Raw genomic sequence first — 24,248 nt, 5'->3', positions numbered from 1 at the left:
CAGAGTTTAGAGCTCGCCTACCACGTTCTAACTTCCGAATTTCCACACTTAGGGTCGTAGAATTTTATCCTTTCGGTGATTACTCTCGTTTTTCTTCATTTGTACCTCACCCTCGGCCGTCCCCATTGGGACATCCGAATAAGGGTAATCCGGAATCTTAACCACTGCAGAGATTCTTAAGACACTTTTTCAGTTAGGGGTCAAGTGTCCTGTGGATGCATGTTGTGTGTCTTTAAAGCAGCGGTTTCCGTTGCTTTCTGCATCCTCATGTCGTTGGTCGATGCTGACTCTTCCCCCTTTTAGGGAGAGTATCCGACCCAAGGGCACGAGGTTGGCCAGGACCTCCATCGGCTCGTTCGCGCTTTTTGAAATGGCTTTTAGCAGAAGGAGAATGTCATCTTATGCCAAAAGTCTTCAGTTATGTTCCTTATAATTTTCATTCAGAATTAAAGCAACTGCCTAGATCTAACCGGGAAGCACAGACATTTTGATTACTAGCCAAACACGCTATTCCCCACAACTGCATTTTGTAAGACAACCAGACACCACTGATCAAGGTACTGTTGCCGGCCGAAGTGGCCGAGCGGTTCTAGGCGCGTCAGTCTGGAAGCGCGCGACCGCTACGGTCGCAGGTTCGAATCCTGCCTCGGACATGGACGTGTGTGATGTCCTTTGGTTAGTTAGGTTTAAGTAGATCTAAGTTCTAGGGGACTGATGACCTCAGATGTTAAGTCCCATAGTGCTCAGAGCCATTTGAACCATTTGAACCGAGGTACTGTTCCGGGTGTTTTCCTTTACCCAGAACCGTCAAGATAAAGCCTCATGATCATCATAGATTGTGTGTGTGTGTGTGTGTTTGTTTGTTTGTTTGTTTGTTTGTCGTTTAAGAGTCCTCAATGTCTAGGTTGATCGTAAGTCTTGCCACGATGTGTGCAGTGATCGCTCTCTCTCGTTTTCGAAACTGTCACGCACTAGCAAGAAGAGTATCGAACATACATCTCTAAATCTCCCCGTTATCGCCGACCTTCAGTGACCAAGCGAATTTTCCTAGGGGTCTCGCAAGAGACCGTTGACCTAGAGCTTTGTATTTCACTGAAAATGCTTAGCCGCGTCATCTCTTCATAGCTATTTCCGGCTAGGACCCACATTTCTGTTCCCTTTCCTGTCAGTATGCTTCATTATAGCTTATCAGTTCGACTAGTTTCTATCTTCCGTTATGTCATTTCTACAGGGGGTGTGAAGTGTCTGCATGTTGACAGAGACCTACTGGGCTAGTAACATGACCATTGTGCCGAGCTATCCAGTAGTATTCCAGTCTTCGCTGAAAATCTTCCAACTTACATTGTTCCAGAGGATGTAATTTTCTGTTCTTTATCTGGACCATCAACTGTCGGCAGTCAGAAGTATATTTTATGCTGCGCTTTCCAAGTCTTTCTACTTTCAAATTCTAACATTATTCAGAATAAATGTGTAAACAGAGAACAACTACAAAAGAACTGTCCGCATACCAAACGTTAAACCACTTCGTACAGATACTAGCCCAGTTACTACGATACACTCACGACGGTTTTTGAAGTGAGGATGACCTCTTATTAGTGAACACTTGCAATATCAGCTAAAAGTAATATTCATTGTATTCGTACACAAGACAAGATTATTTTCGGCTACTTCAAAGTTAAATCACAGTATCTAAAGTTCCGAAAGCAAATAGCTTGTACGAGACTCCTTTACTGTGCCACCTTGTCTATGGAATCACATCCATACCCCTACGGCAATAGTAAAGTTACTTGAATTACTGTACTTGTTTAGTTCCAAAATGTCTGTTTCCTTTCTTGATAGCGTAAGTTTGAAAACATTTGAAAACATAATAGGTAACGCTTCCTCAAAAACAAAACTGCCGAGATACTGACTCCGGGAATTCCAAGAGCGTATCAAAATTTCTACAGAATCTGATCAGTCCATCCCGGACATAGAAAAAGACACGATCAGGGGACTTTTTATTTTCTTACTAAAACATGAATGCAACTAACATTTTATACGAGGGTTGGAACTTTAATAGTGGCAACGATTTATTTACAGCTCGTGCAAAATAGATACGTGTTTCAGAGTTTTACTGACATTCAAAGTAGTCACCAGCATTGTGTATAACCTGTTGCCAACGATGTGGAAGTCGTAAGATACTCTTAGCAGTGCCAGTTGTGTTGACAGTTCATGCGGCGCGGTCTATTGCCCGACGAATTTGTAGCAGTTCTGAACCGAATGCCGTGAAGTGTTTCCTTCAGTTTAGAGATCGAGTTGAACGGACGAGGGCTTAAGTCAGGGGAGTGCAGTAGGTGGTATAGCACGTAGCAGCCCCATCAGTGAAACGAATCAGTCACAGCTTGCACTGTACGTGCTTGAGAATTGTCCTGCAAAATGATGGTCAGGTCCTGCAGAAAGTGTCATCACTTCTGTCTCTATGCTGTTCAAAAAGTGCCGATATGGGAAGTATTGGACGTAGAATATGTTATGCTACTTGGAAAAACTTTGACACGTACGGGCGTCTATGGAAAAGAATTATAAGCAAGTCTCTGGTAGTTTTAAGTTTTCCCATACACGAGGCCAGTATGTAATCCTACAACCGCATTCTTATTGTTTCTGCCTAGAGCGATCGAAGTACGTCAAGGTTCAATGGCACAGTCCTAATAATACCGAAACTCCTTATTTGAGAAAAATTTCTTAAAGTTTTCCGCACGCATTGTTTAACGTCAAAATGTCTTTTCCTCCTGACATTCTTTTCTATTCTTAGAGCTCATACTTTTGTGTAAAAGTGCCATACAATACAATGCTCCGATTCTAGAAATTATTTGACTAACATCGCATGTTATTGGGGATAGGTTTGGAGACTTAGTAGAAGCTAAATAAGGAATAAATCATAAAGAAGGTAAAAAATATAAACTAACTGTGGCTACAAGGGACGCCTACACAAGGAAAAAATTCTGCCAATAATAACAAAGCAAACAGAAACGTGCCTGGTGATTCATTAATTACAACTGCGTAGCTGAACGTATTGTGCTCGATTTCGTACCTAGGGTTAAATTTCCACAGGTTCAATGTTTGAGAATTAGTTGCTTGTTGGATGTCAGTTTATTAATTTAAGGAAACAGTGTCAAGCTTTTAAGTGTTTATTTTGTAAACATACAAGTAACAATCACTCTTGTAACAAAGACATACAGGGTAATAACTATTGAACTATATGAAATAAAATCGTTATAATTTCTGAACGGTTTGCGTTAGGACGTTACAACTGCACCGTTGGCCGCGGAGCATGATGGGAATTAGTAGGCGCACGCATGGTTTGGTTTAGCGACGAAGCCACTTTCATTTGGATGGGTTCGTTAATAACCAAAATTGGCACATTTGGGGGATTGAGAGACCACATTTCCTCATCGAGAAGTCTGTTCATCCTCAACGGGTGACTGTGTGGTGTGCAGTCTCCGGTCACGGAGTAATCGGTGCGATATTCCTTGATGACCCGGTGACTACAGAACAGTAGGTGTAGGTTTTGGAACATGATTTTATCCACAGTATCCAAAGTGACCCTAATTTCGACATGATGTGGTTCATGTAAGAAGGACCCTGACACCATCGAAGCAGGCGAGTGTTTGATGTCCTGGAGGAGCACAATAGGGACCGCATTCTGGAGTACCTAGAGGCCACTGGCATGAACCTCGATTGGCAGACATATACTCCAGATCTGAACACTCCTTTTCGTGGGTGTACAACAACCACCTCAAAACCATTGCTTTTTGTGGGGTTATATTAAAGACAAGGTGTTATGACACCAAAACCATTTCTGAGCTGAAAACAGCCATTCAGTAGATCATCGACAACATCGATGTTTCGACAGTTCACCGGGTCATGCTGACTTTCGCTATTCGTCTGCGCCACATCGTCGCCAATGATGGCAAGCATATAGAACATGTCATAATGTAAATCCGAAAATCTGTAATGACGTTTACATGTTGAATAACGTGTGTGCATACCATAGTTTGTAACTAATTTACGTTCTTTTCTTCGTACAGTTCAATAATTGCCACCTTGTACTATTACTAAGAAAAGACATCAAACGTCCGGGTCATAAGGGAAGCAACAACTGGACTGATTTATATCTGAAGTGCGGCTTTTCATAAACAAGATTACTTACGTCATCCTCGAGGCGTCAAAAAGAGTTTTGGCAAACACTGTTGTTGGATTAAGACCTGGTTATTAACTAATTCACAACTAATGAAAGCAAAACTTTTGAATTAATCTATACTGCCTGTACCAAGGTACTTTGACACCTTGCTTCGGCGCTTTGTCCTAATAACGCAGTCACTCTGACATGTGATGTAATAAAATTTATGCAATACGACACACTCAAATCACGGCAAATTAAGTCCGATGAATCACTTTACAGAAGCAATCTCTTTTTATTTCAGAGCCTATAATGTCACTAAGAACTGTGTGTTCCTCTGTCTCCGAAACAATTTACGTATTCCAGAATGCGATTTTCACTCTGCTGTGGAGTGTGCGCTGATATGATACTTCCTGGCATATTGAAACTGTGTGCCGGACCCAGACTCGAACTCTGGACCTTTGACTTTCGCGGGCAAATACTCTACGAACTGAGCTACCGAAGCACGACTCACGCCCCGTCCTCACAGGAAACGAAGTAGTGGTGGAAGTAAAGCTGTGAGGACGGGACGTGAGTCGTGCTTGGGTAGCTCAGTTGGTAGAGCACTTGCCCGCAAAAAGCAAAGGTCCCGAGTTCGAGTCTCGGTTCGGCACACAGTTTTAATCTACCAGGAAGTTTCATAATTTAAGTATTTTTCAGCGAGGGCAAAAAACTGGAAACTGGATGTACATGCTGGATTCGCACGTAGATATCCACACGAGTAAAGTATTTGGTGAATATAGCGTCAAACCAGTCGAAAAAACACAAGAAACTGTGTTGTGGGCGGTCTAAAAAAATGGTTCAAAGCACTATGGGACTTAACATCTAAGGTCATCAGTCCCCTAGACTTAGCACTACTTAAACCTAGCTAACCTAAGGAATCCATGCCCGAGCTAGGATTCGAACCTGCGACCGTAGCAGCAGCGCCGTTCAGGACTGAAGTGGCTAGAACCGCTCGGTCACAGCGGCCGGCGTGCAGTTTAAACTTAAAATAAATATTACATACATTTAGCATATGAGCCAAGGAGATTACTGTGTTCAGAAGTCAATTAGTTATCGACCTAGTGCTGTTGTCAGTTAATTAGTGCGAAAATGAGAAGATAACTGCAATTATGTCACACATGCACCATTACATCCAAAAGGGGTGCAGTTTATTTCCTCCTCTTAGCATTGTGTGTTCCCATGGTTTCTCGAATGTCTACAACACTAAAGGCAGTTAACTCATTTGTCATCGAGGTTGATGACAAGTGACCTTCATCTCCATAGGTCAATAATAGGTATGCCCAAATGTCATATAGTCGCATGTGTAATTTTTTGAGTAAACGAAGTTCTCTGAAACATACGCTTTCGAGGAGATATCCCGCTACTGCACTTGGTCTCTCATGATATATGGTCCCAGTTCAGTTTTCCTCTAGCGCAGACGAAATCTTTGCGGTACTATTCCGTACACGTGCAGTTACTGACAGCAAGAAAACCAAAATATTTATTCTAGTAATGTGTCAAAAACCAAACAGAGAATGTTTCCAAAGGGACAGCGATAATCGCTTACGTAACAGTTTCGGTCTCAACACCCACAAATAGAGCACGCAGACATCGAGATAAGACGCTGAAACGTCAAGCGTTTTCGTGGCTCACAGTGGTAAACATTAGCATACAGAAGCATTTATCTTTACTCGTGAATGTCGGAGAAAGAGATATTGAGTTTCTCGATTACTCTATTTCCATTCTGCGTGAATGGTAGGAAAATGCAATATGTTAGCCTTAGGGATCGATGAAAGAATGCAGCAAATATTTCTTGTCGTGAATGACGGACATTTTTGACAAGCAAACAACTTTCAGCTGCTTACAAAATTAAGTTTGTCCCGAGGCTGTTTATTCAATTTAAATACTAGAAATTGCACCCAATCACTTCCTTTCCGTTCCTCTTTTATTCAATGAACTAGCTTTCAAAACTTTTCAAGTTCACCTTCAAATCGTGTGCGTGCAAGTTACTTGACTGTTTCATAGGAAGATGCTGGGAACTTTCTAGGGACAATGTTGGCGGCTTTTGTAAACGGTGCCTACCTGGCAGTTTCTATCGTGATTTCCACAGATGGCTCACTTTACACCGGATACAAGTATATACACCGATTGTCACAACCGATTCCCAGCATTCAACATATACCGTACAACTGCTTCTTAATAACCTATGTTGCCTACAAATTAGCAGATGAATCATTGGATCACAACCACGCAAAGTAATATCACACAGCAAGCTAAAGGACAGGCCCTCCTAGAAGAACGTAGAGTACCGTACATTGTAAATCGTGATTCTACTTTTAGAAGCCCCACAACTGGGGGAAGGGGACCCGGGAATCATCTAAAACTTGAGGAAAAATTATTGAAATTCACAAGATAAAATCACAAAGTTAATCCAACCATTTTAGAGTTACAGTTAAATGGAAATCAATAAATTGTAAAGCTTCTGTAGACGACTTCATAACACTGATGAGCCAAAACGTTATGAACACCAGCTTAATAGGGTTTCGGTTCACATTTGAAAAGCGAGACAGCAGCGACTCTGCATCGGTTGGATTCGACTAAACCTTGGTTGGCATCCAGAAGTACTTGGCACCAGAAGTCTCTGCACACGTCACGCAATACCCGTGAAATACGCGTCGGTGTTTTGTGGGCGCGCAGATGTTGTCAGAAAGCGTCCCAGACGTGTTCCATCGGCTTCAGGTCAACCAAATACGGGTGAATCCATTCAGTGACCAAGGACATCTCTTCTTTCGATTAGACTGTAATACAGAATGTCTAAACTGTGATCCTTATCAGATTTATCATAGAACAAATGTCTAAGTAAAACGTTTTTGTAATCATCAAAACCAACAGAGTTTACGGACGCATAAGTCGAGAATGAGCTCGGCAGAAAACATTAATACTCGCCATACACTTAATGTCATCGTTTTAGGTTCTGCAAGAAATGTGCGTGTATTCTTGTCTCAGAGGTCCTTTGTGTGGACATAATTTGAGAAGTCTACTTTCAATAACTGCATTTGAGGTAATTTCCCACGTTCCCAAGAGGTCGCGCAGTTCTCGCAGTTGTTATTTGCTTTTTTCAAAACAACTTCTCGGTATCCTTGGAATCTATTGCGGCTTCTTCGAAGGTTAAAACACTGACCGTGGCTATCACTGCAGCCAACTCGTTCTGCGTAATCAGCACTTCTTAGAAACAGCTACGTCAGCCTCCGCAAACATAATGTGCAGTTGTACTGGCAATACGCCTTTGTAATTACCCCTCTGGATGATTACCATTCCTTTCCACCATGTACGTCAGTTTCTGTAAACATAATTTGAATTTGCACCGACAATACGCCTCTGTAACTAGCCTGTGCCGTAGTGGTCATCAGTTACAGTCCGCTGTCTAGAGATGAAACAATTACCCCTCTGGATGATTACCATTCCTTTCCACCATGTACGTCAGTTTCTGCAAACATAATTTGAATTTGCACCGACAATACGCCTCTGTAACTAGCTTGTGCTGTAGTGGTCATCAGTTACAGTCCGCTGTCTAGAGATGAAACACTTGTTAACAATAAACTACATCGAAATAACATTCGAGGTTAGTTCTTCAGACTGCGCAGAATTTTACTCCGTTCAGTGCTCTAACATTTTGTGCTTTGACCATTCAGTTTGCCTCATTATTTCTAGGTAATTTGTGTAAGTGCTGTCTTAAGAAGTTCTGTATGATCCTCTCAGAGGATGATAGAGTCTGAGCCGGAGGTCGAAGGAATTGGCGTCTGAAATCAAAGACTTTCTACCTTAAATTAATTACAAAACAGTCTAGATCGCACAGGCACGTTTATTACAAAAATTGGTTCAAAGGGCTCTAAGCTCAATGGAACTTAACATCTGATGTCATCTGTCCGCTAAACTTAGAACTACTTAAGCCTAACTAACCTAAGGACATCACACACATCCATGCCCGAGGCAGGATTCGAACCTGCGACCGTAGCGGCAGCGCGGCTCCGGACTGAAGCGCCTAGAACCACTCGGCCACACCGGTTTCGATGATCACATGACCTTAATAAATGTAATGTGGAACACGATGTAAATTACAATGTACAAAAAAGAAAAGAAATAACTATAAAATTACAAAACATACATAAGCCCATATTAATGGACAATGGCTGTACACGGAGCATGAATCGATGAATGACGATAGTCGACCTGCGGCTAAACCGGTTCGAATCCTGATGATGGAAAAAATTTTCACTGCCAATATTTGGCCGACAAGGGGAGGAGAGATGGTGGCGGAAAGTTTCTGATCACCAGATTTTGTGCCAATGGCCTGTTTTAAATGCCAAATGTCTCCACAGTGTTTCATGAAGCGAGGGAATATGAGACTATTGGTGATACGCCCGTTGGGTGGCTTCTATAAACTTAGTGGCCTAGTTAGATCTACAAAATTTTGAAAAACACAGCCTTCAGTCGCGAACTCAATTTGTAACCTAGGTTTCGGTGTCACAAGGGACACCTTCTTCGGACAAAATTAAAACTAAGTGTTACAGCATAACGTACCAAAAAATACGAAAGCGGCGGTCGTACCTGACAGCGTCAGAAAGTTTTGTTTTGACTGCAGCAGAGGACACATGGCAGCCCCGAGTGGCCTGCACCTCTGTTGCATTTTATCTTAATTCTGACTATCTGGCGCTGTCAGGTATGACCGCAGCTTTCGTATTATTTGGTACGTTATGGTGTAACATTTAGTTTTAATTTTGCTCGAAGACGGTGTCCCTTGTGACACCGAAACCTAGGTTACAAATTGAGTTCGCGACTGAGGGCTGTGTTTTTCAAAAAAATTTGTATTAAACAACAGTCGCTGATTGACAGCCATGTTAAAAACTTCTAGTTAGGTCTGTTTGCGAGGAGTAGGATATGTGCCGGGTTCACCCTCTCTCCTCTCTCACCGCGACCATCATCATCATCATCATCCAACTCAAATACTACACTATACCTCACCCCCCCCCCCCCCCACACACACACAAAACTCATACCTGTAGTATTACAAATTTTGTAACGGAGCACATTGCAAAAAAATAAACCAAAAAATTAAGATGTTCAACTGCTGGAGAGAGCAGCTCAGTTATTTCTTAAATACTAGAACCTTCGCCTGTAGCTGACAGCCTGATGTAACAAAGAAGAAACAGCTTGTTAGTCAACTAACGTCAAATAATTACACAAACAAATTTAAAACGGAAACAAATAAGCAACGCATTCGTCGTGTATAGGTTGCCACCTAGGGGAACGCTGGAGAAATCATTATGACGTTGTTGGTTTCTTTGGAGATGGTGGACACCAAATGCTCAAATGTGTGTGAAATCTTATGGGACTTAACTGCTAAGGCCATCAGTCCCTAAGCTTACACATTACCTAACCTAAATTATCCTAAGGACAAACACATACACCCATGCCCGAGGGAGAACTCGGATCAGCCGCCCAGCGGTGGACACCGTTCCAAAGATATATCTGCAGGGCTATTTGCAAAATGATGGCAGTGAGTATCGATAGGTCATGTCCAGCAGAAGACATTCCATAAATGTACGAAGTTGTTGGTTAGTTTGGAGATGGTAGATGCTGATCTCGGACAGCTTCCATTGAAGCGGGCACGAACTCCGACAAACGAAGATTAGCTGAGAACGCTCAATAAATGCAATCCCAGGATGTGAACAAACAGTAATCGTTAATGTACATTTCGGTCTATAGTAAATAGCTGTTGATCGTAATACACTAGCAAATAATACCAGAAGTGGTATGAGAGGTTAAAAGTATTAAAGAAAATTATTTACTAGCAAATTAAGAGTACGTTCAACAGCTATTTACTATATATCGATACGGGCAACCTATACACAACTTAGAAGGCAATCTATACGCGACGAATGCTTATTTTTTTCCTTTCTCCAGTTCTTGGTATATTCATCTGACAATAGCTGCTTCGTTATTATAAAATTGTTCTTCGTAATTTTAACGTTCTTCTTACCAATAAGTTCTTTCGACTTATACGTGATTGGCTATTAGTGACATCATGCTGCCGGCTGTAAGTGGAACCTCCAGTATTTAATAGACAGCTGGACTGCCCTCTCCAGCGGTCAGCTATCTTCATTTAGCGCTTCCTGCTCCGTGCACAGCCATTGTTCATCAGTATGTGTATCTCTATTTTATAATTTTATAGCTAATTTTAATTTCATTTTACGTATTACTCTAATATTTGGGTATCGTATTAGTGTTTTGTAGGACAGAAGATAATCATGTGATGATCGAAACCGGTTGTAATGACCGTGCCTTTGTGATCCAAATCATTTTATAATTAATTTACAGTATTCTATTTTAATCTCTGGCTTCCTCCAGAAATGCTTTAAAAAACAATTTGTTGTGGATTGGCAGGAGCCAACCCACGGGGTTTGGAGGAAGCCGAAAGGCACGCGTTTAAGCTCACGCAGGCTGGCGTGAGGTCTGGAACAGGACAAGGTAATTAGAACTTAGAAAAAAAAGGAGGTAACTAGTAGAATACTTAACTTTAATCCATTAATGTTGCACGTAGCTCTTGTCTGTACACTCTTTACAATATCAATAGCAACTGATAATGGCGCCTTGCTAGGTCGTAGCAAATGACGTAGGTGAAGACTATGCTAACTATCGTCTCGGCAAATGAGAGCGTATTTTGTCAGTGAACTATCGCTAGCAAAGTCGGCTGTACAACTGGGGCGAGTGCTAGGAAGTCTCTCTAGACCTGCCGTGTGGCGGCGCTCTGTCTGCAATCACTGATAGTGGCGACACGCGGGTCCGACGTATACTAACGGACCGCGGCCGATTTAAAGGCTACCACCTAGCAAGTGTGGTGTCTGGCGGTGACACCACACAATTAAAGCCTTTTCTCATTTGTTAGCGGCATCAACCATAACGCACTGTCTCAGGTGATTGGTTACAAAACGGTTTCCTTGAGCCACAACTATCGTAAGGCAGCCTCGTATGGAAAAAAAATTGGAAGAACATTTGTTAGTTACGTGGAAACGAAACATGGCTAAGGTTAGAAATTTAAGTTCAAATGGCGCTGAGCACTATGGGGTTTAACATTTGAGGTCATCAGTCCCCTAGAACGTAAAACTACGTAATTCTAACTAACCTAAGGACATCACACACACCCATGCCCGAGGCAGGATTCGAACCTGCGACCGTAGCGGAAATTTAAGTACATGTTAGGAAAATATGAGACAGCACTGTAGTTTACTATCTCTACAGGTGAACATCAGAGGCGAAGAGGAAATGAAAGAAGTGAAATTAAATTTCAGATAGTAAGTACGTAAAAACGTAAAAGTTTAACAGTCTTCCACTGCCATCTTAAGCTGAATACATTTCCCTGTACCATACACAATCAAAGCTCCTCGAACTGGGCCGTACGGGCAATTCAGTAGCGACCTAATGCCGTGTCATCAAGGCAGTCTGAAACGCTGTTCTGAAGCGTGACAGTAATAAAAAATACAAAGCTCCGAATGGACTGCATTACATATCACATATAAACAAAAGGTAGAAGTATGAAGCATGTTCAGGAACTGTGCTGTACATATCGCCATCCCGTTCAGTGTGATGAACCACGGTACAAGCTTCTTTAAAGAACTCTCTTGCCATCTCCTTCTCCCACTTCAGAACCTCTTTCGCTTGAAACTTTAATTCCACTCATACGTGCCTTCAGGAGTGGAAAGATGATAACCTGAAGGCGCCAGGTCAGGGGGAATACGGATGATGATTATATTTGGTGCCCGGGGCCCTAAACTGTGTGGTTCCGAATAATTTTACTGTCCAGTCTCGCCACTTTCTCGAATGATGATGAAATGATCAGGCCAATACACTCAGTTCCTGGGAGGGGAAGATTCTCGATCGGGTCGGGAATCGAACATAGGACCCCGCGTTCCCGAGGCAGCAACGCTAGCCTCTAGACAACCAGCTGCAGGCAGGGGAGTTCGGGTGGTGGTTCAAAACATCCCAACCAAATGAATCCAACAACGCCTTGCTGGCTGAAGTTGAGTGAGAACGAGAGTGCAAAAAGCACACTGCTCTCTTTAGCTTTCCCTTCCCTTTGTTTTTAATGCTACTTTTTTTAGGGTCTTGCATTATCGTTGTGCGTTGTTGGTTTCCCCCTGAAGCGAAAAATTAGACCAAAACGATGCTTCATCGGGCCCAAAACACTGACGCCACCCTGTTTTTGGCCAAATTGTGGTTTTGAATCTTTTGGCGGATGGGGAATAAGTGTGAGGCGCTTCTGACGATTGTATTTCGTCTCGGAATGAGCCACCCTAGCTTCGTCTCCAGTCGCAACAGACGTCAGAAAGTCCTCACCTTCCCACTGAAGTCGCTCAAAAAACTAGTTGGCGGTAGTGTCCTGATTTTCCTTGCGGTGTTCTGTTAGCCGTTTTGGCACCCATCTCGCCCACAGTTTTCGGTATCCTAGCGTTTCCGCGAGTGTCTTGTAGAAGAGAGTTGTGGGTAGATGTGGAAACATCGCAAAAATTTCATCGACTGTCAACCGATGGTCTTCATGAACAGTATCGCCGTTTTATTGCACAAATTCATCAGTCAAAGTGGATGGTCTTCCACTAGTCTGCTCGTTATGAACATTTATTACGCATCCACTAAACTCCCAACATAACTTAAACACACTCGTTCTGCTCATAACACCTTCGCCGTAAACCGATTCTAGTCACTAGAAATTTAGGTAGGTGTCATTCCTTCCGCAAGTAGGATGCGGATTACTGCACGTGGCTTCCACTTGGCCGGCTTTTTTTATGAATATCTTTCACGTAACTCGACCTTGAAATGTGAGTTTACGTGCTACCGTGTGCTAGCAGTACTCGTCCTGGTCAGGGCTCCCGCTCTATCACTCAGTGTCCCCAAAGCTAAAAAAACAGAAAACCATAGCCGGCCATAGTCACAGTACACCTACTTTCTGACCATACCTGGTACTGAAGGCAAAGCATGGTAGCAGCAAGCATAATATGATGAATAAATACATAATGTGAGAATCCAGAACTGGGAGGAGAGCCATTCAATATGAATTTCTGACGATTAATTTGGGAACCGACTTGTTCTTAGTGCCAATATAATATTCATCTTAAAGAATTTCCTTGACGTACTTACGGATAATCCATAAGCATACACTGGTCACAGCGTGGTGAGTTAGTGCGTATAGCCCTCTAAACTGTAATCGTTGATGAGCAACACGTCAACCGACTGATTGCTAAATTGCAGTACTGACTAGTTATTTCTGCTGATACGCAATCAGCATGCGAACTGGTCGTGTTGACCTCGAGATCTGAGGTGTAGAATCTTTTAAGTGTTGGCTGACACTTTATGAGCATAGTTTCAATTGTAAAATGTAAACTTTCACGACCAGAAATGTCACTCCTATTAAAATGTTCCGGACTACTGTGCGTGGGCGCATGAACTTCTTGGAGAAACATGAAGTTTCGTCCACATCTGTGGAGGACATCTTCCAAGGTGTTGTAGCTTCTATTGACATCGTATCTCGATATTGACTGCACTATAAGTTCGTTTCCGCACGATCCCACATAGAAGCATAATGTCGCAATTGGCCGTTGTCTCTCTTGTCCCACGGTGGAAACCTCATACACTTCTTCTCTAGCACCAAAATCCAGATGTAAGTCTGACGTACTTCTCGTTCTGATTATTGTCGTAATTAATTATCTCTGTGCACTCGCTGTATCACTTATGGTAATGCACACTCGCGGCAGAACCGGAGAACCTGAGTCTTATGAAATCATACAGGGTTTGGAACTTTAATAGTGGCAACTATTTATTTACAGCTAGTAAAAAAACAGTTATGTGTTCCACGTAGTCACCAGTATTGTGTATAACCCGTTGCCAGCGATGTGGAAGTCGTAGGATACTCTTAGAGGTGCCAGTTGTGTTGACAGTTCGAGCGGCGCAGTCTATTGCCCGACGAATTTGTAGCAGTTCTGAAGCAAATGCCGTGAAGTGTTTCCTTCAGTTGAGAAATAGAGTTGAACTCACGAGGGCCTAAGTCAGGAGAGTATAGTAGGTGGTATAGCACTTAGCAGACCCATCAGTCAAACAAATCAGTAACAGCTTGCACTGTACGTACTTGAGCATTGTCCTGCAAAATGATGGTCAGGTCCTGCAGAAAGTGCCATCACTTCTGTCTCTATGCTGTTCATTTTTGGAACACAGCCTACGACCAGCTTAGAGACAGAAGTGATGACACACTTTCCGCAGGACCTGAATATCATTTTGCAGGACAATGCTCAAGTACGTGCAGTGCAAGCTGTTAATGATTTGTTTGACTGATGGGGCTGCTAAGTGCCATACACCTACTGCGCTCACCTGACTTAAGCCCTCGTCAGTTCAACTCGATTACTAAACCGAAGGAAACACTTTACGGCATTCGCTTCAGAACTGCTAGAAATTCGTCGGCCAATGGACAATGCCGCTCGAACTGTCAACACAACTGGCACTGTTAAAAGTATCCTACGACAGCCACATCGCTGGGAACGGGTTATACACAATGCTGGTGACTACTTGGAACACGTGTCTATTTTGTACGAGCTGTAAATAAATAGTTGCCACTATTAAAGTTCCAACCCTAGTATATGTTGGTCTCCTGGACGCAAAGTGTGTTTCAAAGTCGCTGATGTGTTTCTCTTCTTCTAGAGTAGCCCTTATGTTCTTGAGTTGTTTTCCCACATCTTGTTTTTGTAGTAACACATACGGATCATCAGTCACATTGTATTCTGTAAACCTGTGCTTTTACTAGAGTTTTGCAAGCATTCTTGGCCGATATTAGATTTTCCTATGCGTTGCGCAAGTGTTTGGGACTTACGATGATATTCCGTTTCTTTGGCAACACGTATCAGAACAGTCGCTTCTTCAATGAACGGTAAGAGATTCCGAAGACGCATATACCTTACTACGATCTGCAATCTTGACTTTCTTTATATTTCAGGGCGCGAATATTCAGTGTTCCACAACGCAATAGTTAAGTAATCCAATTCTGGGTTGAGCAGGTCCGGTTCACTGGTGTTCCTCGCTCCATCGCCTAACATTTTTATAACACCGTTCTTTTGCTGTGGATGGTGGTTTGCGTATCTGCGTAGGTAATGGTCCTTGTATGTGAATGTTTGTTATGCCGTATGGCCCAAGCTACTAGTTTTTGTACTGATGAATTGCACGTTCACAAAATAAAATCTGGCATCTTTCATGGTAAAATGAATCATCAGGTTAATTGATCTTATTGAAATATTCATGACGCCTGCATGAAGGAACATTGGGATAAGTGAACTTTGAGAAATATCTCGTTACACTCAGCTTGGAAACATAAACAGTAATACACACCTAAGATGCCAAAATGCTTCTATCGCTTTTTATTAGGGCGAAATATTGCGAGAATAGGTTATTAAGATTGAGAGGAGAGTGAAAGGAGGTGAAGGAGGATACAACACAGTGTCGGCTACTCGTTGGCTACTCTTTGGTTACGAAAGCGGATCGCTAAAGTGGTTCACGCTGTAACTTCGTATTTCTGTAGCCTGAGGCAGGCAAGCGCAACCACCCCGATGCAGCCGAGGATAGCTGACCATGTCACATATGGAGTTAGTATGCGGTCCATAAGTAGACAGTTCGTCCTTGACCAAGAAGACAGTTGTCTGAGCCCATCAGCTGGCAGCAGGATCGTGGGTTACTGGTCGCCGGCCGCGGTGGCCGAGCGGTTCTAAGCACGTCAGTGCGGAACCGCGTGACTGCTACGGTCGCAGGTTCGAATCCTGCCTCGGGCACGGATGTGGGTATTGTTCTTAGGTTAGTTAGGTTTAAGTAGTTCTAGGTTCTAGGGGACTGATGACCTCAGATGTTAAGTCCCATAGTGCTCAGAGCCATTTGATTACTGGTCCGACGGTTCGTTCCGAGACATCGCTGTTTATTGATCAGGATATCACAACTGTCACGCACATGGAGTCGACGGATAAAGGAAGGCCATACTCAAGACCACTCAGGATCTCAACGGCCGGATGCGACGTGGACCTGAAATGGCAGATAAACTGCCTGAATTATGCAGATATGTCATATACCTCGATGTTTGAAATAGGCATCTTTTCTCACAGAGGAGTATCCACACGGCTTGTATGACGGCCTCTGAAGTGCCAAGAACTGCCAACATGGCGACCAATGATACTAGACACAGGAGTGGCACTGTGCCCCCTTTTCAAACAAGTTCCGGTTCCTTTCTCGTCTTTACGACGGATGTATCCAAATGTGGAGGTTCCAAAGATAACGAACGGCGTCATGTTGTATTTATCATAGTCATCAGGGGCCAGGAATTTGCGTGATATGGAGTGCCATTGAGGACATAAAACGATCACCTCTAGCTCTCATAGCCAGTAAATCTAACACCAGCCGTCGCATTTGAGACGTGATAAGGCCAGTGGCTGGACCTTGTCTCCGTTAGGTTGGGTATCTTTAAACAAGAAAACACAGCACACAGTGTTGCCCGTGCTGTCATGACCCACCTCAATGTGGAGGGTTATCGACTGTTGCCGTGGCCAGCAGGTTATGACCCCATACCAGTTGAAAACATCTGACCTCGCAAACGTAGAAAATAGCAAGGCGTCACTGACCTGCACTGTACTGATGAACTTTGGCCTGTAACTGAATAATCCTTAAATGTTATCCAATTAGAGTTCTACCCTATTTACAGCCGAATTAAAGGCGTAGTTTCGGTGAGAGACGACATCTCTGCGTACTAAATTTCGCATCCCGTATAGCCCCAAATCACCTACAAATTTAATAAAGTATTCTTTGGAATACACTTTTTTTTGACTCATCAGTCTTCTGACGGGTTTGATGCTGTCCTCCAGGAATTTCTCTCCTGTGCCAAACTTTTCGTCTCACAGTAGCAATGGCAACCTGCGTCCTCAATTATTTGGTGAATGTATTCCAATCTTTGACTTCCTCTACAGTGTTTACTCTCTTCAGCTCCCTCTACTACCATGAAATTTAATACCTGATGCCTTAACAGATGTCCTATCATCCTGTCCCTTCTTCTTGTCAGAGTTTTCCATATATTCCCTTCCTCACCGATTCCGCGGTGAACCACCTTATTCCTCACCTTATCAGACCACCTTACTTTCAACATTCTTCCGTAGCATAGCATCTCAAGTGCTTCCATTCTCTTCTGTTTCGGTTCTCCTCAGTCCCTGTTTCCTGTCGCACAATGCTGTGCTACAGATATACATTCTCAGAAATTTCTTTCTCAAATTAGGGCCTATGTTTTATACCAGAAGACTTCTCTTCGCCAGAAATGTCATTTTTGCGAGTGTTGGTCTTCTTTCTCCGTCCTCCTTGCTCCGTCCGTCATTGGTTATTTTGTTGCCTAGGTAGGAGAATTCCTTAATTTCATTTGATCACCAATTATGGCGTTTCCTCGCTATTCTAATTTCTGCTACTTCTGCCAGTATCCAAGACATAAAGGACGAGATACAACAGTTGTCGGTTAGCTTGGCTTGTAACGCCTACGCTCTTGAGTACGTTAACTTTATAAAGCCTTTACTATAGTAAGTTGACGGGCCTCACCTTATAAGAAAGGATTTTGGTAAATATGTTGACCGCGTGTACCTGAATGGAGACAAAATCAGACTTACACTCACTCAATAAATACAATGACACGTCAAGCAAGCCTGAAGTGCAACTACACGTTAGGACGGACAAGAAACAACACAGCAGATGCTCCCAATTGTTAGTAATACGGTCGCCAGCCTAATTAGGCATTAACTGAGTTTCTTCCCTGTACCAGAGGGAGTACGTTCAAGCACAAAACGTAGTAACACTGCATTATATGGTAAGTTTTAGAACCAGAAAATCTACTGAACTAATATTTTCACTTTCTGTACTAATATGGACAAGCTATAAATACACAACAATACACTATAATGTTTACTACAAAATTCGTATTGTCTATTGATCTGATTGAAATCGGGCATAGGTTACCCTAGAAATAGCACTTTCGAAACACACATACAATGTCAATTTTAAAAAGGGTAAAACATTGATAAATTTAAGTTTTATATTGACTTTAACTTTGCTGGTCAAATCAGTTCAGTACACTTCAGAATTCAAATGAATAGAAAAGAAAAGGGGGGGGGGGGACCCTGAAACTGTTATGATCACTGTACTGAAATTTTTGATTATCTAAATAGTTAAGCACTCAAGATTTTCGATGTATGAGTTACTACCCTTTTTGTCTTATTTCTTGTTTATTGAACTACCATTATTTTTGTCTCAGATTGACTAAACTTCATTACTAAACCAATTTCAACATTATCTTCAAACTTTGTCAGATCTGTTATTTACCAAAATATTCATTAACAACAAAGTTCTTTAAACATCATTATAACAAAGCTAGGTATGCAGGTAATTATTATTAACATAAACTTTAAATCTTCCTCTCGGGATACTCGGATTGCACAACATGTGGAAAGAAACCTGTCTAGGTTAGTTATGAGGATAATTAAAAGATAGGACAGTTCTGGTAAAATTTAAATTGTTATTGAACAGTCAGGAACAAAAGTAACACTGGTCAACACGAATACAGTACTAAAAGATTCAACCTGTTCGTATCGATGCGGCGGTCGGCAGGCGGCGAGGTGGCGAGGCGCGGAGCACACATACAATCACGGCAATGGCTCTTGAATTATCGGCACTTTACTTCTTCATAGCGTCGCAATATTTTCCATTTAGTGCCTATGGACTATTGCCATGCTTTATAGGCGTCGGAAACGGCTCATCCGAGGCTCAACGAAACCGTTTTCCAGGATAGCCTACTCGATCCGGAACGTGTTTCTCAGATCAAAGCCCAACTCCGACTACTACTGATGCTGAGCCCGTTATACCGTGCCTCGCCCGTGTGCATTTTCCCGCGCTCGCCTGCCATCCACCTTTTACCGCTCCCCTACAGACAGGGTATTCCCCAAAGGTTTTACATTCCACATATCCTAATACATTGCCTATGTATGGACCAGACGCACAAGTACAACTTTAACCTCTTACAACAGTTTCAACATTAGTCAAACTTCACTTCTACTATAACATTGCTTGAAATTTTACATAAATATTAAAATTTACATCGAAAATTGTGTACAGTTTCTTTAACATAATGACATGAAAAGAAAAGAAATGAAATCAGAACATCGATTATACAAATTTATCGAAATTCAGAAGAAAAAATTTATTATAATTACAATAGCATAGCTTTGTTGTTGTTACAGGCTCAGGAGAGGGTACAATGGCTTATGACAGCATTCCCAACCGAGTCAGTGCGTCCATCCACACCAGAGGGGAGCAACCTTATACTAATAACAGGGCTCGTACTGAAACGTACTTTGTAAATTTGTTTTTGTTTTCTAATCACTGAAACAACGTCACACACCCTCTCAAGCCGTAAAGTTTCATTCCGTTATTTCCTATCGTTTTAATAATCCCTCTCTGGTCTATAATAAAAGATTTCTGTAAGTATTTCTCAGCGAAAGAAGAATTATAATAACGACGAGACTTTGGAGAAAATAAAACAAAATGATCGCCGTAGCTGCTTTCCGCGGACAGTCATTTGTACGGTGATTGTCGACTGTGTATCAGTAATAAGGTTTGAATCGCCGATGATGGCATGCATAAAAATGCATTCAAGAAATAGTAATTGCACTTCGTAATTTATGAAAAGATAATGAAGGTAGGTTCTTTGATTATAGCAATTTACATACAGGCGGCTATAATGGGGACCTATCAGTCACATCACCGTATCAAGATTTTCGCGTTGTCCCGTCTAACAAATTCTGAAATAAGATGATAAACATTAGTATATATTGTCATAAAATGTACGAGCATAAATAATAGCGCATCTCCTAATTACAGCTGGCGACTACCATAAGACGGAAGAAGAGAGAGCGTAACCGCGAAGGAGACAAAATCCCTCGCTAAAGAAATTAGTGTCGTCATTTGTCTCACAGACCATAACGTTCTGTTATTCCACCTAAGGAATGGTCAATAAAGCACTGACTTTGAAAAATGGGTATCACACATTCAGAGTGCTACATTTTTTTTGGCAGCCAGTATAATACCGGTTTTTTATGTGAAGTAAGACGTTATTCAACAGAGTTCATTTTCCGATTAGAATGCTATCATTTGTTTTAAATGACGCGTTTCGGCATCACATGGACCATTCTAAGGCCTAAGTGAAACACTGTATGAATCTGCACGCCGGATTACAAACGCTAACATGAATGTGGTTTTCACGCCAGTTTAGGCTCTCCCCAATCTCCAAATCCTCCACCTCAGAAAATGCAATACAAAAACAGTTAAAATTCCATTACACACACAAAAATTTACATCATTCAAAGACAGATGGCACACACGACTCTTTCCCTTAGGTATAGTGACGACTGCGCTGACAGAAAAGGGATCCGGCAAGAGGATTAAAACAAAATAAGTCACGAGAAACAATAGACCAGCGTACGACGGGGGAAGGAGAGAGATCCAGAAAAAGAATTAAGTCTGCTAAAAGATGCTTGATTTCGTAACATTTTATATTATAATCAAGAGCCCTCAGGAACAGAAGCCGTCGTTACAGCTTTAATTTCCGTAATCAATCGTGACGTAGGAAACGACTATTCTGTATTCGTATTACCTACTGCACTGTCGAAGTTGATTAAAAACTGAAACAGATTTGATCTTATAGTAACTTATACTACCCAGAATGGTAATTTATCAAAGCCTCATTCACTCACAGTAACGATTTTTGTACCTGGGAATGATCGCTAATGATCTAAACTAATACAAAAAAATGCAGTTGAATTAAATATTTGTCGGTTCCTAGAACCTGACTTTCATTAAACATTTAACAGCTATAGGAGTCGCTTGTGGAAAATACTTGCACTTTACTGTATACACACTAGCAGGTTTCTCTTTGACACATCATCACCTTGCCTGGACCTTACATTGAATTTCGGAGGACAAAATGTCAAGTAACACGTTGCCTCGACAGCTTTACCCTAACTACACTCGTGTTGTTGCTACAGTTGTAACGCAGAAGGTGCGTTTCCAGTATGTTCATCTTGCGGACAGCTTCACAGAAAGGAACCGCACATTTCAGAAGACGGCCAAACTGAAATCGGTTAAACACCTTGATAGGTTTTCCGATCCTCACTTGGTGATGGCGATAGGATGTCACTATGGACGTTTTCTGCGAAATGTTAACACTGAAACGACAGCAGATAGAAACGTAGTCATTGACGCTGATGAATCACTTGCTTGTACAGGGCCTCAGAACGATTAATGAGGTTAGCTCATGCCACTGCCCGATAATTCCGATTGATTAATGACGCGAAATTCCAATCAGGACATTGAGCTTCGTGATTCAATGCGGACGGCTCTTTTCAGCCCGTGAGTATTAATCACCGAGTAACTAAGCACTAATACGTCTGCAGTCAAATATAATCGAGTATCTGAGGAACATATTTATTTAGTTAAAGGCACATTCTCCTCGTTAGAAGTTTTCTTATCATGTACCATAAAGAGGCAACGAAATTGCACAACACAGCTTTTGCTCTGTCTTTAATGGAATAAACAACGGAAAAATAATGAAATCAGGATGTAATAAATAGCTGTTAAATTTTCACTGACTCGTAGGCACTACAACGTAAGTTTACACATTGCTTGTTTCGTGATGCACGTATTCACAGATTCCAGTACTTCTGTCGGCCAGACGTTTCGTGTCCACCTATCTCTCCAACTGCTTACATCACATTTCCCACAATTTTCTGTTCTCCCTATCACACTGACATATTTCCAAGGCTACATTCATATTTGTAACTTCGGTGCTACAAATATCGAATTGAAAAACGTCTCGGACGTATTGTCCTAGAATGAAAAATGGGATAATACCTTTACTACGTTCTGTCCACGGTTTTTGGGAGGTTTTTGCCGGTTGCTGACCAGCGGCTGGACCTCCAAATCCCCTCCCAAATATTCCTAATTGGGACACACTCTGTCCCGCTATTAAGTATGGTATTTGGGTGGGAAGTCCCTAGGTGCATTACGTACCCTTAAATGGCGAGAGATGGGAATATGTAATTTGAAACTTGGTAGTCAAGAAAGACAGGATTCGGTTACGATTGTGAACGGGGTCGTAATCAGTTACTGTTGCTTCCCTTTTGCAATTACACACATTTTTTTAAAATGGTAATTCCAGACTCAGCAGTAAATAAAAATATCACATGTTGTCAATGAAGGAATAAACAACTATGTAATTAATAGTGCTTTCAGTGCATTACAATTTACTAAATGAGCATAAAATACAGAAAAAGCAAATAATGCTGTAAAAAACAAGCTAGTGTGATCCCAATTAGAATTTTAAGGCAAGTAACCACAGTCACGGCTGAAGGCCTTTAACGCCAGGAACGGCAATTATTAAAAAAATTAACAAACATACTATAAAACAGCAATGCAATAACAACGTTAATTTAAAAAGACAGGCAACTGATCACCAAACTGGTGAGACAAAATGATGGTAAACTTGGTAGCACAACCATTTAAATCAGCTGTAACGCCAAGAATGGCAATTATACAAAAAATTTAAAAAAACATACAGTAAAACAGCAAATACAACAGCAAAGGTTGGTTTAAAATGACAAGCAACTGATCACCAAACAGGTGAGACAAAATGATGGTAAACTTGGTAGCACAATCCCTTAAACCTGCTGTAACGCCAAGAATGGCAATTACAAAAAATATTTAGAAACGTACAATAAAACAGCAAATACAATAGTAAAACAGAAGGCCAGTCGCAGATGGTGCACCAGCAATCAACCTCTGAGTAGGTCCAGCAAAAACACCTTCCCAAGCGATGAGACAGGCAGCCAAGAGTTGCATTCACTTCAGAAGATGGTAACTCAGACCACTGGCAGTCTAAAGAATGATTAATAATAATCTGGCTGAGGCTGTCTGACGTCCAATAAATCAAAAGCAAAGATCGAAAAATACCCCAAAGCCGGAACTGGCATTCTAGGCTTCACACTCAGAATACCGTGCTTAGAGCGCCTGGAATAAGAAAGGAATCACTACCACCAGAGTAGAAAAATCGCCAACCAACCTACAATCAAGAAAGCTGTCATAACTACACGCCTCACTGGACAGCAGCAGCAAGGCGAGAAAACGTACCCTGCCATTACATACACTAACCCCTAGGACAGGTAACTGGGGCGTTAGCGGCCATGGGGCAGGAAAAATACTGCTGTTGAACGTAACAAATAGTAACAAACTGAACGCAATAATTAGTAATTAGAAGTCCAGGAAAGCTAATCAGATCCGCCTTCCCCAAGCACTCCACTCGCCGCTCTTCGCCTCGGCAACACTGCGAGCAGCAACATGAACCCAAGTCACTGGAGAATCGCAAGATCTCACAATGGTGGAGATTTCTCTACTTGAATCCAAATGCACTCAACTTAAAATTTTCAGGGTCCGGTTTACGACGAGGTCGTGCACCCTCGTGACCACAGGCCTTCGATCCGGCAGTCCATGTGCGCCGCCACCGATCCCGGCGTGTTCTCGCACTACGCGGACCTCGCTCCTCCTGAGTCCCCAACTGAACTCCACACTGACACGACCCGGAAGAACCACAACGTCGCCCCAAAGATAGGGCCTCAGTTACTGCATATCGATAACCGTCGCTGCTGCCACTAGTGGACAGGCAACACTTGCGAAATCAAGTGGCGCCAGTCAACACGAGAAGAAGACAAACAACCGCAACCATGTCATCTAAACGATACGGTCTGGCCTACAACGGAGGATGGAAACCTACAAAGAGCACCAATGCGAGCCACAGCACAGCTCATAAATCACCCAATAAAATTGCCCAACATGATCATTTTTGTGATCCTGGTGTTACGTATCCTCATACAGCAGGAGGTGGGAGCAGGTAATGCACCCTGGAACATTTTTGGCC

This window comes from Schistocerca serialis, chromosome 9 (genome assembly GCF_023864345.2).
Source record: "Schistocerca serialis cubense isolate TAMUIC-IGC-003099 chromosome 9, iqSchSeri2.2, whole genome shotgun sequence".
NCBI lineage: Eukaryota > Metazoa > Arthropoda > Insecta > Orthoptera > Acrididae > Schistocerca > Schistocerca serialis.
The sequence above is the reverse complement of the archived record's forward strand: the minus strand, read 5'-3'. Positions refer to the sequence as shown.